General features: G+C 48.4%; 1 protein-coding gene across 3 annotated transcripts in view; it reads left to right on the forward strand.

Moving 5' to 3' along the window:
* The window catches only part of KMO (kynurenine 3-monooxygenase), a 387,929-nt gene that overhangs the window by 168,940 nt on the left and 202,487 nt on the right, over positions 1-16,502 (forward strand). The window lies entirely within an intron of this gene.

Consider the following 16,502-nt stretch of genomic DNA (forward strand, 5'->3'; position numbering starts at 1 on the left):
GCAGGGCCTAGTGGATCATTTTATACCTGTGTGACTAAAGTATTGTGGTTTCCATTACCAAGAAGCAGTTAGCAACTGTCTTGGCCTGGGAACACATTTTATAACCCTTTACAACCACCATCTTCTGAGGATATACGAAAAAGATCTGATCTGACATTTTATAGGAAACTGGGCGGGGGGCAGCAGTAAAAAGGCTCTGCTACGAGGCACCTCAAGCAGCCCATGGCCACAAATGCCACTGCCACCAACACCCTGGAATCCAACACATCATGCTAGGGCCCACTTCACAATATTATCAACACTTAATGGCCACTTGGCACCCCATCAGTCATGGGTACAACATGGGGGACAGTCTCCCTGGTGGTTAAGGTTCAGTGGCACCCCACTAACTGCTCTGCAAATCCCAAACAAAGCACTAGACCGTAATTAAGCAATATGCCCCAAGCCGCTGGGCCATTACCAAGTCAGGTAATACCCCAGGGCCCATACCAAGACTGGGGTACTAATAGTAATCTTTTTCTGTTCCGAAACGCTGCAGCGTTTCGAAACAGAGGAAAAAAGAGAAAAAAGAGAATGGCCACCGGGAAAGGGAAAACCGAGTCCATTTTCCCTTTCCATGGCGGCCATCGGGAGCGATCGCGCTTGAGACAGGCTCGGAGCAGGGATTACCCTGTTCCGAGCCTCCTCATTGGCTGAGGGACTGCCACACCACCCCGCCAGGGACGTCAATGAAGCTAAATCTTCGAGGGATTCTGGGCGAGCTATGAAACGGGCGAGGGCCAATCAGAATGTTTGTTACATTCTGGCTGACCCTCCCTGGGTACTAATATTATATGGTCCATTTTTTCATGGAAATGTTAATTATTCTCAGATAGATTTAATTACCCAAAGTGTAAGATGACTGTATGAATGGACGGCAATATTTTATAGTATACACATGCTAATAAGATTACTTTTTGGCGACCGGTCTGAAATACACTGGTTGATGGGTGGGAAGGCACGTTGGGTTATTATCCAAATAGCCAGATTGTGTGCGTTTTTTTTCTTCACAGAGGTGGGACCTAAATGCTCTGGTAAAAGAGGGTAGAGGGTTGCAGAGCTTTGTTGCTTGGAAGACGTATCTGCTACTTTTTGGGGCTTTGTGCACTCTGCGGCGCACGAGGAAACGGATGTCAGTGGACACAAGGGGTCGGCAGCAATGATAACGAGAGAAAATGGAGATTAGGAAGATAGAACAGATGACATGGAGTTTGAAGACTGTGATTACTGAGAATTGAAAGAGATGATAGATTGGAAAGATTTGTTTATGTTTAGCTGTTTTAGTAAGAACAAGGGTTATTACATTTTGTACCCCCTTGGCGTGAGCTATAAGGGATTCAGAAAGGACCAGGTAGAATCTGTTCCAGTAGTTGATTCTAAACAAGACTGAGATGGCAGAAATGGAGTGAGGGAAACCCAGAATTGGAAGATGTTTGCCAGGTTTGTACATGAAGGAAGGGATTTGGGTTGTTTTACCGAAGTAGAAACGATGGCGGCTGAATTGACCATGGTCGATTTCGGTGCAAATCAGTTTTTACTTTGGCAAAAAAAACCTTTGGCCTTAGAACAACCGCCTCTGCCCTCCACTTACCTGTTCACTGGCTGCCACTGCTTCTCCTGTACCCTTGTGGCGTCAGTTCTGTCCCTCTAACGAGGGTCGGATCTGACGCTGCAGGGTCCATTTTTCTTTTTTGATCATTTTTTTTATTAGGTGTCCCGCTTCCAATGTCAAGAAAGCAAGGGACACCCGTATAACCCACGAAAACCATAATACCGAACATGGGGAGCGGAGATACACCCGCATCCGTCACTCCTCATGTTCAGTATTTTGGGCTTCGAATTATTTAGTACTGGCCGAATTCGGCCAAATGGTCCATATAACTTTTGGGGTGTTTCCAAAGGAAGAATGTTCAGACAGCAGGGAATTGGGTGTGCTAGTGTGAAAGATTTGTCATTGAGGAATCCCACATCCTTAGCAATTCCAAATACATAACGCTTGAACCCATAGGACCTATGCTGTCATGATAGGTGCTGTTTTACCAGAGGTAAAGGGGATAATCTCCAAAGATGGTTTTCCCTCTCCTCCTGGGCTGCAGTGTATTTGATTCATCGCCCTTACATGTGCCAAAACTTAATCAAATGTTGTGCTGGGTGTAGTAGAGCAAGCTAATGAGCACCATTAAAATATGTAAGACAAACTGCTTTAATTACAGTGCTTAACAGTGGGAGGAATTGGTATAAAGCACTATATGAAAACCTTATAATATTAATAATAACACTTATTAATATTATTAATGGCTCTGATCAGATTCCTGATGATTATTCTAACCATCTAAGGATGAGAGACCTCTGACCCAATAATCTCATCTAGACAGACCCAGGCACACAGCTTGGTCTTGTGTAAGGTTAGCATTAACCTTTGCAAGGAGCCAAGCTGCTCAGTTTGGCCAAGATTGACCGAGCCCGAGCACATAGCTTTTCTTCAGAAAAGTGTCAAGATCATTGATAATCTTAATAGAACATGTAAGAAAGATTATGCAAGACAGGTAAATCTTGAAAATAAAATGAATGAGTCAACTGCATAACCTGTGTAAGGGGAAAAAGGGATAGCCCTGCTCTTTTAGTGGCTGACGGCAATGAGAGAAATTATGGATAGGGATCGTTTCGTCAACCATGCAGTTTTATTTTACTCCCATCATGCTTTAAGAACACTTGCCTATAACAAGTTTTAAAATGGAAAACACAAAAATATCTATGTGGTATTGGTAATCTCCTTTGGAGATGTGATATTAACAGAATGCTTGATCAAGGTGGATGTAACAACATTATTGGCCAGAGTTAAAGGTAAAAGGTAATTTTGTTAGGATTTAAGATCCAAAAACACCAGTTAATGACGCCTCTGGTCTTTTAAATCATAAGTGTGTTTGCAAGTCTGAATTAAACAAAAGAAGATTGTGAATATTACTAGCTTTCTGGGGTGCCTCCTTCCTCTAATCACAACAGAGTTGTCTAGGTTCAGTCCCTTATAAGGTTCAGGATGGGTTTAATGCCTAACAGATCCTGGGGATATTAATTACATCTCAATCCAAAGCAGTCAACTATACAGAAAATGCTAGGTTCACAGACCAAACAAGAGAACAGGCATACTCTGAAGAACATAATGTCCTACACCAGGTTATATATTCTAGTACTGAAAGTTATAGGGAACTGAAAGTTATAGGAATATAGCGCCCATGTCGCTTTTTGGCTTACTCAAAGTCCCAACATTCTTGTTGGTTTCTCTAGGGCCATCGTACAGCCTTCTGATGTCCCCAGTGCTGTCACTATCCGACCCTGGAGGGTATGGGATTGTTGGGGGTCGTTCTAGCAGTTCCATCATGCCTTTCACGTTACAGGAGGTAGCGGTCTAGTTTACCATCATGGCTGCCGCCGATTGCTATTTCCTTCCACCTGTGTTCCAGTTTGGCGCGTTGCAACTCTCTAGCGTGTTGACCAACGTTGTTGTGCTGAACAGTGTTCTGTTCCGTGCAGTCCTCGTTGCCTTCTTTTGTGCATGTTTTTTCCCTCTTCCCTGCTCCCTACCTTGCTTCCTGTCCTCTCCACGTCCCACGCGGATACTTCATTGATTCTGCTTGGTTGTGTGGAACTGGCTCCCCTCCTGGTGAGCATACTTCCCGCAGTGTGCTCTGCTTTCATGTTCTGAGGTCATACTCAGTACCCCAGCTGTTACCGCTTCCATACCAAGAACCAACTTCTTCCTGGTGCATGCTGGATCTCCTAGTGTATGTTCAGGAGATTAATAACACTCAAGGAGTACTCACTGGAGTCACATCAGTCCTCACCTACCCAAGTATTTTGGAATCCTAAAAAAGATTGTCTTCAGTCTCAACCTACACAAGTTTTATCACTAGGGTTTTTCAGCATCCGCTTTTCCCTGGTCTGGGGTGGGCTCCACGGTGTCCCTGCTGCCGGGCAGACTGCTTACTAGGCAAGGTGGCCTCCGGGGGAGCCCGACCTTATCTCTTCAAGCCGAAAGGAAAGAAGAACACTGTCAGAGCCTGGAGAGAGAGAAGAAAGTACATTTCATCTGAAGAATACAGGGAAGACCTTTCAGAGATCTCAGGTGAGGAGTGGGCTAGTGAGAGGGGTATTGAGCTTGTCACCAAACCTGTTGATCGTGAGAAGTGCTCACCAACAAGCATTTTTTCTTCCCTGTTTCTGGAATGACCTTACCAGCAAGTATTTGTTTCCCCTTTACACCCAGTTATAAGGCTGAAGATATTATAACCTATCAACCACCGGTCACCTGTATAGAGGTATTTCATATTGTGTTAATTCCTGTGTATGTTGGCAGACACATAGGATAACAACCAACCAGGCAGAACCTGGCAGGTCTGATCAGAGCAAGGGTCTTGCGAGTGCTCAGGACTGCTACCTCCGCTGAACCCTCAGATTATTTATATCAGCACCACATGCAAATATCTGGAGCACTACTAGGCTTTTTTTGGTGAAATCTGCTGCATGCATACAGTATGCACTAATTTCTCAAGATGGCTGAAAGGAAACAGTAAGGGGAGCTAGTCCCTGTACTATTTTAATGGCCCTTCAATGAGAGGGTGGGATGTGGCGAAAGATTTTGGAGCAGACTAGTAGGTGATGCTTGGAGTGGATGAGGGGGTGCAAGGTTCTGGGGTGGTGTGTAGAGAGGGAATATGGAACCAGGATTGGCTCCCATTTCTTAATAAATATGGAGGATCTAGAGATCAGGAGGAAATCTATGTTTTGACTGAATCAATGGAATCAATGGAATACTAAGGAAAATATAGGTGGCAAGAAAGAAAGTTCCTCAGAATGATTGCTCCTTTGGGCTATGTGAAATGGAAGTGAAAATAATCGGACGTGTGCTGTAGAGTTATACAAAATTTAGGGACTTAGTGGACGGTTAAATTGATGATTGACTAAGGAAATATAAAATCTGTGCAGGTAGAACTGCAATGGAAAGGTTAAAGGCCACTCCAGATAATGGAATTACCTTATCTGTAGTACATGTGTGGGGGGCGTTGCAAAGGAAAATGACATATTGATGATTTCCTGCTTTTTTGGAGTATGTAGTTTTGTCTAGGATGGGATTGTTGTTGTTGCTTTATCTCATAGAATAATGATCAAGTTGTGGTTCTGTATTCACTGTGCATGCATTGTTTGCATGGTTTGTATACAGACTCAAACCAGATCAATAACTCATACATATATGAAACAAAGATCATTTGAGCTGTTCCTTCTGAATACAAATTGCCTTCAATGGGACTATGCAGCGAATGATCTCACAGTAGGTCTTAAAACTTTATCAGACATTATCGAACAAAGGTACATTCGGGAATTCCTATTGTTTGTGATTGCTGATGAAGCATGGATAGCTAAACATAGCCCAGATGCCCTTTTTAACGATGCTGTCCCCTAAATGATGTCACGCTAGGCATCAAAAGATAATGTGGCATTAAGCACCCGTTGCTAGGGCTGGAACTGGGTGATGTCCCAGCGGCCCAGGTTAAAGGCCTGAGCGAAGCGAGGTCTTTTACTGAGGGCCCGGGCCGTTACCACCCATTCCAGCTCTTGGAACGGGTGCTTAACGCCATTAGCACCTGGCCCATGGGCTGGGAAGGAGCTCATTGAAAGTATTTTCATACTGTGAATGAGGCGCTTTGCGGCATCCCGTTCATGGAATGAAAAGGCTGTTCAAAGATGGCCACCATAGGAAGGGAAGGCAGGGCTCCGTACGGAGCCCCTCTTCCGTTTTCATGGTGGCCTCACGCAAAAGAACAGGAAGAAGGATGTTGCAGCGGCTGCGAGTTCCGCCACAATGAGGTAAGTGGGGAGGGAGGGATGTTTTTAAAAGGAGTCAAGGGATGGGGGGAAGATGGCAGGTGCGGGAGGCGGCCATCAGGCGGCTTGGAACGTGGGCTGAGATTGCCGGTTTCAGCCCGCATTCCTACCCACCTGATTCTCTGGCTCGCCCCCATCAGGGTGCTAATGAGAAATCAATAAACAAAAGGGTAATATTTGAATTTCTTCTAATATTGTTTGTTGTTGATGACGCAGGGATGGATAGAGGTAATCTGGATTGTCTCTTTCCACTAAATGAACCTGTCAGGGGCCATCTAATATATGATGTGACAACATGTCTTATTACCCAAGCAGATGTAATCAAACAAGAGGATATTTTTATATTCATAATAATGCATGTATTGGGAAAGACAATGGAATTGTTTACTTTCTCTAGATAGGTCCTTGGAGATGCTTCATTCCCTTCATCAACACAAACGATGGTGAGTTATCTGGTGGGTCCAGAGATATAAGGCAGAGTGATTTCCCCGTTCTAGCATAGTCATATCGTAATGCAATGTAGAATGTTAGGAAGCAGAGCATCTTTGAAAGGACTGAGGGAGGAAGAAGCTGTGTGGCTTTAATGAAATCCAGGAAGCAGACACCCTACAAGCAAATGCTCTCTGCCCAATATCCATGTCCAAACATATAAAGAGGAAGCCTGGGGTAGCACCATTGGAATTTTAGAAAAACTAAAACATATAGGTACGCACTTCATGTCATAAAAGGTGCACCTCCATTAATCTGTTTACTTCATCTCTGTTTAAAAATGGTTGCTTTTATGTCACAAGGGTTTATTCTGAGTTTACACCATAAAGTTTCTCCTATAGGAAACAGCCCCTCATCACAGTTTTCACTTAGGGCCTCATTACAAGTTTTGCGGTATTTCAGTGGTAAATCCACCGGATTACCATCAAATGGAATGACTCTTAGTAAGTAGTGGTATGGCTATGTTAGTCCCTATTTATAGACCACATGAGGATTTTGGCTGAATTACCGCCTTCAGTAATTCCGATGCTTTGGCAAGTTGTTGGCGGTAAGGCAGCAGAATTACCTCCAGCCTTTTGCTGGAGGTTTTTCCTCTTCCTCACCAAGGTTGTAGTATGGCAATAGAGTAATGCAGCGGTAATGCAGTGGTAATGCATTACCACAGTTTTTTCCTGCACCACCGTATTTGTAATGAGGTCCTTAGTCTCCTGCTTTCAATTTTAAAAGTTCAGGAGGCAGAATCGAAAAGGAAAGCGTAAAGCGGAGGCACACTCGCTTTTATATATTTTCCTCTCTGTCTCATGGATATCTACATGCTGTGTGCAAATCACTTTTTGCAGGCGGCATCTACCAATGGGTTCCAATGGAATCTGCCTGCTCCTTTGCAGCTACTAATGCGAGGTGGATTGCACAGGAACCCATTTGTTTTACACCTGAATAAAAATGTTATGCAGGCGTAAAAACAGAACATAATATCAAGACTAAGGAGATCTCTTCTCTGCTCCATCCCATTCCACTGGCTTGTCACTGCTCAGAAATGTGGTTGAGAGGTAAAGCAAGGCGTAAAAACAGTACAATTCGCTTTTATGCTCCGATTTTCCGCTCTACCCCATTTAAATTGAGCTTGTTAGTCCAGGTTGTGCATTGAGCCCATTTACTATCTCCCTAAGAACATAAGCCTTTACTTGTAGTCATTTTCCCATGCCCAGATCACCCCGTGCTCAACAGACTCTGGGAGTCTGCTTTGGGTTCAGCCCAGCCTTAAGAGGTCCCTCTTTCACATGCTACGGAAGGGTGAAACTGTCACTTGGGATCAAAAATGGCTTCCGTGTGTTAGCCTGAGACGTCATATATCACTTAAGAACAAGGGGCTGCTTTCTCAGCATTTACCCCTTTCATATTTAGGGCCAATCAGTGCAGGCCATATGTAGTAAAAGTATTACTGTTAAAGCTCATTACACTATAACTTTGTTTCAAATCAGATCACATCCTTTTTCCTTTTGTACAATATTATTTAATGTTTATCCCTGCATAAAATTCCATGTACATGGTGCTAGGACCCTGCTGGGGCATGGTAGTTGACAGATTTCACTAAGGTGTGTTTGTTTGTTTATTATTTATAATGCGCAACATACCCTAGGGTAACAGGGCGCAGCATTTACACGTATATGCGAAGCTTGGTTACAGCAACAAGGGTGAAAATGTACATACAGGTGTTAATTACATAGGGTATATACAGATGGTACCTATTTACAGTGAATGGTACCGGAGCAAGTGTACAAGTGAAACAGAGATCTAACAACAGCAGAGTCAGTGGTATAGGTGTTTGTAGAGTACAGGTATACAGTCAGTATGAGATTAGTAGTCGTAGATACCAGCAGCAATATGTACTGGCTTTTTGTGGGAGTTGTAGTTTAATGGTCATTTGATTTCAGCCACGTGATGGTGTTTGTCCTGAAGTTTTGGTAGGATTGGTCGATTTTCAGTGTGGGGGGTAGGGAGTTCCACAATTTAGCTGCTTTCACAGGGAAGCTGTTACCTCCAATTGTGCAACGTTTGAAGCTGTCAATGGTAAGGCGGTCTCTGTACGCAGTTCTGGGTGGTCTTAGGGAAATCTGTTTATGGAATCTGTCAGCCAGGTATATGGGGGCGGCATTGTTGAGAGATTTGTGGGTGAGTGACAAAGTTTTTAAGAGAATTTTGTCATTGGTTGGGAGCCAATTATTCTGTCAGCTGCTCTCCGAGATGTGGTCTCTTCTGGAGATGCCTGATGCCGCTCTGAGGGCATTTTTTTGTAACGTTTGGATTTTTCTGATAGTGGCTTTAGTCGACCATAGATAGAGGGCATTGCAGTATTCCAGGCGAGACAGGATAAGGGCTCTGGCCAGGGTGGTGCAACTCATGTCAGATAGGAATGGCTTGCCTGTGCGGATGAGTTTACATGTGTAGGCCGTGGTAGACGCCAAAGAGTTGACTCGTTTGGCAAATGACAAATTAGCGTCAAGGTAAAAGCCAAGTGTTTTTACCTCGCGTTCCACCTTGATACTGTTGCCATCAATTGTGAAAGAAAAATAATCAGATCGTAGTTTCTTTAGACTGGAAGGGGTGCCCAGGATGATGAGTTCAGTTTTATCATCATTCAGTCATAGTCCATGCGTGGCCATCCATGCCTGGATGATGATGTACACTCTATTCACCAAGGCCAAATCCTTTTCATAATCCCCTGAAAGCAGGAGGAGGATGTGGGTATCATCTGCATAGTTAGTGTAGGTGATACCGAGATGATCCAAATCATCAAAAAGGGGCTTAGTAAAGATGTTGTACAGTGTGGGTGAGACACAGGATCCCTAAGGCACACCGCAAGTTATAGGTATAGGGTCGGCAGCTGCTATGGGCGTGAAGACCCTCATGGTTCTGCCATTTAGGGAGGATTTGATCCAGGTGACAGTGTTGTCAGAGAAGTGTGCTGCTGTGTTAAGGTGGTTGCATAGGATGGTATGATCAACCAAGTCAAACGCAGCTGAGAGATCTAGGAGGAGGAGTAAGGTTGATTTGCCGTTATCTCTAAGTTCATCGACTTCGGACTTAAGATCGATGAGGGCTGTCTCTGTTCCGTGTTGGGGACGGAAGCCTGATTGTCTGGCTCCTTGTAGGTGGTGTACTTCCAGGTGTTTATGGATTTGTACATATGCTACCTTATCCGGGATTTTTAAGAGGAAACGCACTGTCGTGATAGGCCTGTAGTTGGTGGGCGTGGATGGTTCAAGGGTAGGTTTTTTTAGGAGAGGGAGTACCCAAGATTGTTTGGGGTTGGTGGGGATGGTACCAGTCGAGAAGGAAGCATTGATAAGCTTTGTCATGAATGGGGATGGGTCACAGGCTGCATCCTTGATAAGCTGCGCGGGGCAGAGATCCCCCTGACAATTAGGTTTAAGAGATAGGATAATTCTTTCCACTTCAGGAGTACAGACTTTAGTGAAGTTGAATTAGGTGGATTCATTAACAGTGGTGTTTCCCGTAATTTTTGTTGTGGGCGGATCATTTAGGGATGCTCTTTTACTGGCAATTTTGTTCTGTAGGGTGGATATTTTGTCAGCTAGAGCGTTTTGGATCTCTAAGCATCATTTTTTATCTTTGGAGCATGTGTCAGGTAATGCTATAGGAGACTCTATTTCTTTGAGAATGGTGAATACTTCCTTCATATTGGATTTCGTTTGGGATATGCGTGTGTCGAAGGATAACCGTTTAGCTAGACACATTTCTTTTTTATAGAGGGAGGAAAGTTTGGTGAGTTTAAGTTTGTTAGCATCTGAAGCTGACTTTTTCCAAGCATCCTCAAAGTTTCTTTTTTGTTGCCTTAAGTTTTTTAGGAAGGGTGTAAACCATTTGTTCAGGTGAGTTTTGGGCTTGCTTGGTTTAAGTTTGAGGGGGGGCGATAAGGTCCAAGGAGGTGGTCATAATTTTGTTGTATTCCTTGACCAGGATCTCAGGATCCGTATTGTCTGGGAGCTGGTTGAGGGTGGGAAGTATAGTTGGGATAAGCCTGTCCGCGGTAATACTCTTTTTGTTTCTGGTTAGTGTGGGTGGAGCCCTGATGACAGGTGGGGGAGGAGGTCTATCAGTAGAGAGCATGAATGACACAAGGTGGTGGTCAGTCCAGGCTAGTGGTGAGATGGAGGGGATATTGGCTTGTCAATTGTGGTCTGCCACCCAGTCGAGTGTTCTACCTTTATTGTGGGTAGGTAAATTGCTTCTTTGGGTAAAGCCAAGTTCTGAGAGGATATTAGCTGTGGTAGAGGCAAGTTGGTCTGACGGGTCGTTAAATCCCATATTAAGGTCCCCAAGTACAAGAACTTTTGTGGAGCTTTTGCGATTGCTGGACAGGATGGTGTTAATATCATCCTCAAATGTACCGGCGGGCCCATGGGGCGGTAAATCAGGTGGATATTAAGGGTTTGGGCATTAGTGAGTGGTACTTTAACAGATAAGAGTTCACGTGAGTGGACGTCAATAGGGGTGATTAAACGCATGGAAATGCTACATTTGTAAATGATAGCAAAACCACCGCCTCTAGATTTTTGTCTGTCCTGCCTCAGAATAGAGTAGCCATCCGGGACTGCTAACATGAGCATAGGGCCTGCTGCCGGGTGTAGCCGGGTTTCGGAGATGGCGAGGATATCTAAGTCCTCACTTTGGATCAGGTCGGCAATTTCCGTAGCATGTGCTACTAAAGATCTGGAGTTAATTAGAGCTCCCTTGATCTGAGGATTCATAGCAATTGTGGTTGTCAAATGGTGGTCTTGCGGCCGTTTGGGTTTGCTATGCTTGGTTAAGCCATTTATTGGCCTAGGGTCAGAGTTGCGAGCTAGGTTCGTGCTTATGTTTGTTTGGCTAGGCCGAGTTAACGGAGTCCTTAATCCTATTGTGGTAGGGATAGAACTGATGGGAGGTTCATACATTTTGGCTAGTCTAGCTCTAAGGTGTAGGTTCCTAGCCGTAGTTGGGCAGGGATTGCTGGGTAATGTGACATTAGCATTATTCATGTCTACCAATAGTCTAGTAGTGGTAGTGTTATTCAGGTTGGTGGAAGGCATCAGGGAGAGTGGGTGGACTGACATAATGTCGATTGTGATGCTGAGTATAAAGGCTATGGAGTAAACAGTCTGGAGAGAGGCTGAGGGGGGCATGCTAGTAAATGATGGCAATGCAATTCTAACGAATTTGTGATGGAGGTAAGTGGTGCCAAGTTCTAAAGGTGCGGGTGGAGGCGTCGCTATAGTATATGTGTAAGTTACATTAGCGAAAGTTAGCGTAAATCCGCGATGCTAAAGCTAGGCTGGCAGTCAGTCATAGGTCTGTGGTCAGTAAATGGTGCTAGCCAATTTCGGTAAAGCAACTTGGGACGGTAGCAGGCAATGGCAGGCAGACAATCATAGGAGGCACTAGCCACGTTATTCAAAGTAAGTTTGGCATAGGTAGGCACAATTAATGAAGGGCACTAGCTGCTGCAAAGGTATTTCTCCAGCATGGGGTCTGGCATGGATTCACATGATCATGAATATTCCCCGTCGTCAGGCTGGGATTCCTCGGTACTGAAAAAATCAGTATCAGTTTCGTTTCTGATCTGTCTTTCTTCGTAGTAACCAATCACTGATCTCTGGGTCATACTGCCCCAGCCAATGACTGCCCTCTCCCTAAGCCCCGCCTCTGGCAGCCATCCTCAGATTTTTACCGCACGCTCAAGTGTTGGGAGTCCTCGTGTTTAACTCTCAAGTTTTTCTTTTTACTGCGTTTTCACGTTTTTCCAGGAGAATTTCTCATTTTTTCGGTTTAATCGAGCCTCAAGCTCCACCGTTTTTACTTCCGATAACGGGGACCTGTTTCGGAATTCTTCTACGCCCCCCAAGGGTGAAGTTTTCATAGAGTTTACACTTCTTGGAGGATTCCGGAAGATCTGCGGCCTACCTCAACGGACATGGCCCAGGACAAAGGGAGCTCGACGCCCGGATCCAAGCTGTTCAGGAACTGCCCTGGGTGCGGATTATATAACGTTTTCAAGGAGGACGAGCATTTGCGATGTCTCTACTGCCTCCATGGGGACAAGACGCACGTGGAGAAGGACTGTGCGTTCTGCAAGAACCTTTCGGAACGGACCAAACAAGATCGTCGTTCCCGCCTCGCCACCTAGCTGGAGAAGGGCATAGCAAGTGAGAAGGCGAAGAAGAAGCCTGAGCGGGCTTCTAAGTCCTTTGAGGGTGCCCCAGCGACGGGGGCCCAACAGAAGGCCAAGCACCGCGTGTCCACAGGCTCCGGGAGCGCCGAAAGGTCGGGCTCTACGGTTGCCAAGCAGGGCGCTACTTCCCTGGCACGCTCGACCATGAGCCAGCGCTCTGGTTCGGGGAAGAGGAAGTCAGAGAACCCAGGTAGGCCGCTGGAGCGGACCCGGTCGATCTCGAAGGGGGAGCGAGGCGTTGACCCTCCCCCCAAGGCGAAGGCCCAGGACGCACCTAAGGTGGTGAGGGCCTTGATCCACCCGGCTAAGGCCTCTACCGAAGTGGTCGCTGCGACCCTGGTGGAGCCGGCTGAGAGTAGGCCTATGGAAACGGCCTCTGGGCCCAGAGTATCCCTGCCGCCGCGGAGGAAATCCTCTTTCCAGCTCATCGCTAAGACCCTCATGAAGCCCCCGGCTGAAAATGAGGGGGGGCGGTGGCCGTTACAGACTCGGAATCAGCCTCTGAGGAGGAACTGGTGGAGACCGAGAAGGGCCTCAACGAAAGGTCCATAGGCCTCAACGAGAGGTCCATAAACCTCAACGAGAGGTTCATAAACCTCAACGAGAGGTTCGAGAAGGTTCGAACCCAGGGGAAGGTCCCTGCTGATGTGATCGAAGATAGCGACGACGACGACGAACAGGGCCCAGTGGAGCGGCCATCCCGTCCGTCGCAGCCATTGCCCGAGCCCCAGGATAGCACGGCGGCCATTTAGTTGGCAATCCAATCCTTATGTACCGAGATAAGGACGAGATTACCACGCACCCCGACGGAGGAGCCAGAACCAGGCCCATCGGGAAGCCCTCCGAACAAGCGGATGAGAGTCCACCCCGCACCGCCCTTCGTGCCTGCGAGACCGGTGGACCCCTCATCCCCCTCGCCGGGAGTGGATACGGCGACACGGACGATGACGGCGGCAATGACACAGCAGACATCCCATCGTCACCCCCCCGCGGGCGTCCCCAACCGACGAGGTTGGCTCTTTCCACGCCATGATAACCAGGGCATCCAAGCTCTTCCAGCTCTGCCCTGAAGAACAGAAAAAGGAGGGGTTTCTGTACCAACGACGAGAGGCTAAGAGGAAGACGGTTCTCGCGGTGCCTTTACTCGACGACATCTGGGACGAGGGGCTTCCTGTCCTCAAGAACCCTGCCACGAGACCCGCCAAGAGGGACAGGTACGAGAAGAAGTACCAAGTCCCCGATGCCGCCCCCTTGTGCCTCAGGGCCCAGCCCACGCCGGACTCGGTCATCTCGGCAGCGGTTAAGAAGAAGGCAGCGGGCGCGGCGGCTTCAACTTCCACTTCCCCGCCGGACAGCGAGGGTAAGAAGTTGGACTCTATGGGACGACGAGTCATCTCGTCGGCGGCAACGACGATTAAGGCGGCCAATGCCTTAGCGATCGTGGCCCGCTACGACAGAGAGCTCTGGTTCAAGATAGCTCCCCTGCTAGATTTCCTGCCTGATGACAAAAGGGCGGAGGCCCTAGAAATTCTGCAGGAGGGCGAGGTGACGTCGGATCACGCCATCACGGTGGCAACGGACATTGCCGATACCGGCTTTCGCCAACTGGGCAATGGAGTTTGCCTCCGACGACGAGGATGGCTCAAGGCGACAGACTTTCGCCAGGACGTCCAGACCAGAGTGTTGGACATGCCGTTCGACGGCAACAACCTCTTTGGTAAGGCGGTGGATGAGTCTCTACAGGCCATCAAGACCGACTCGGAGACGGCCCATGCCCTTGGGGTGCTTCAGCAGCGACGGTCCTTTCGGAGCCCTGGAGGCAGACAGGGTGCCTCCAAAGGATCCAGCGGTGGCTCCTCCACCTACCGCCAGGCGGCCCGCTACTCTTCCCAGGAGGCCTACAGAGGTTGCGGCAAGCAAGGGGGTTCCCGCCATCGTCGCCAAGGAGGCCAAGGCGGCAAGGCCGCTTCCAAGCAAGACTGACCCGGCCGGGTTGTTGGGCCCCCACTAAAGCACCCCAGTGGGAGGCCGGCTGACGAAGTTTGTCAGGGTGTGGGAGTCCATCTCCACCGATCGTTGGGTGTTGGACACCCTGGCCAACGGGCACTCGCTGGAATTCCTAAAGAAGTGCCCTCGCATTCCTCCCGTGGCCAGGAAGGAGAATCACGTCCCTCAACTGCTGTTGGAAGTAAAGGCGATGCTCAAGAAAGGTGCCATCGAGCTCGTCCCCAGGAGGCTCCAGGGCTCTGGAGTATACTCAAGGTACTTCCTCGTCCGAAAGAAGACAGGCGGTTGGCGCCCCATCCTAGACCTGCGCCGGTTAAACAAATACATCAAGGCGCAGAAATTCAGGATGGTCACCCTCCAGCACGTGCTGGTACAGCTGGAGGAAGGCGACTGCCTATCGTCGTTGGACCTGGAGGATGCTTACTTCCACATCCCCATTCTAAAAAGGCACAGGAAGTTCCTCAGGTTCGTGGTTCAAGGACGCCACTACCAATTCAGAGCCCTACCGTTCGGATTGAAGTCGGCACCCAGGGTTTTCACCAAGTGCCTGGCACCAGTGGCGGTGTGGCTGCGCCTGCAGGGGATCCACGTCTACCCCTACCTGGACTACTGGCTAATCCGGGCAAGTTCAAGGGAACTCGCCGTCGATCATACGGCGAGGACCGTCCGGTTGCTCACGGGGCTGGGGTTCTCCATCAACTACCCCAAATCCCACCTGGTTCTATCGCAAGTAGCACTGTTTTTGGGGGCGAAGCTCGATACAGTGGAGCAATAGGCCTCCCTTTCAGAGGATAGGACCAAGACCATCCTGGGCAAGGTACGGCGCCTGTTAGCCACGGACGTGGCCAGGGTGAGGTCCATCAAGTCCCTTCTCGGGATGATGTCCTCATGCATCTACCTTGTACCCCTTTGCAGACTTGGGATGCGTCCGCTACAGGAGTTCCTCGACGCCCGCTGGTTTCAGGCGAGGGGCTGCTTCGAGGACAGGATCCCCCTCGACGAGGAGTTCCGTCGGGCGATCCTATGGTGGGGCACCCGGGCTCACCTCACGATGGGCACGGACTTTCAAACCCCGGTGTTTCAGGAGACTGTGACTACGGACGCCTCTCTGGAGGGTTGGGACGCCCACACAGGAGATCTCCACGCAAGAGGCCTTTGGCTCCCGGAGGAGAGGTCTCTTCACATCAACATCTTGGAGCTCCGTGCAGTGTTCTGGGCACTCAAGTCGTTCCTCCCGTCCCTCAAGGACAAAGTGGTGAGGGTCTTCACCGACAACACCACCACGATGTTCTACATATGGAAGCAGGGGAGCACCAGATCCCCAGCCCTATCCAAGGAGGCCCAGGATCTGTGGCACTGGGTCGTCGCCCAGGGGATGTTTCTGGTTCCCTTCCACCTGGCAGGAATAAAAAACACCATTGCCGACTCACTCAGCAGGGAGCTGCGCTCGTGCCACGAGTGGGATCTACGCCAGGATCAAGTGGATCGACTCTTCCAACGATGGGGCAATCCCCAGATCGACCTGTTCGCGACGGCGACGAACTCCAAGTGCCAGAGGTTCGCCAGCAGGTTCCCACAGCCGAGGAGCATGGGCGATGCTTTCTCGTTCCCTTGGGACGGCCTGTTTCTATACGCGTTCCCTCCATTGCCGTTGCTGCTCCGCCTAATCAGCCAGCTCAAGAAGTCCAGGTGCAGGATGATCCTCGTCGCACCGTCGTGGCCGAGGCAGGTCTGGTTCCCAGACCTTCTGGACTTGTCAACGTCCCCGCCAGTCAGGCTGCCGGCGGACGCGGATCTTCTCTCCAGAGAAGGAGGCGCCATTCTACACCACGACCCACAGTCTCTGAACTTGCAG

This window comes from Ambystoma mexicanum, chromosome 4q (genome assembly GCF_040938575.1).
Source record: "Ambystoma mexicanum isolate Mex_15411 chromosome 4q, UKY_AmexF1_1, whole genome shotgun sequence".
Lineage (NCBI taxonomy): Eukaryota > Metazoa > Chordata > Amphibia > Caudata > Ambystomatidae > Ambystoma > Ambystoma mexicanum.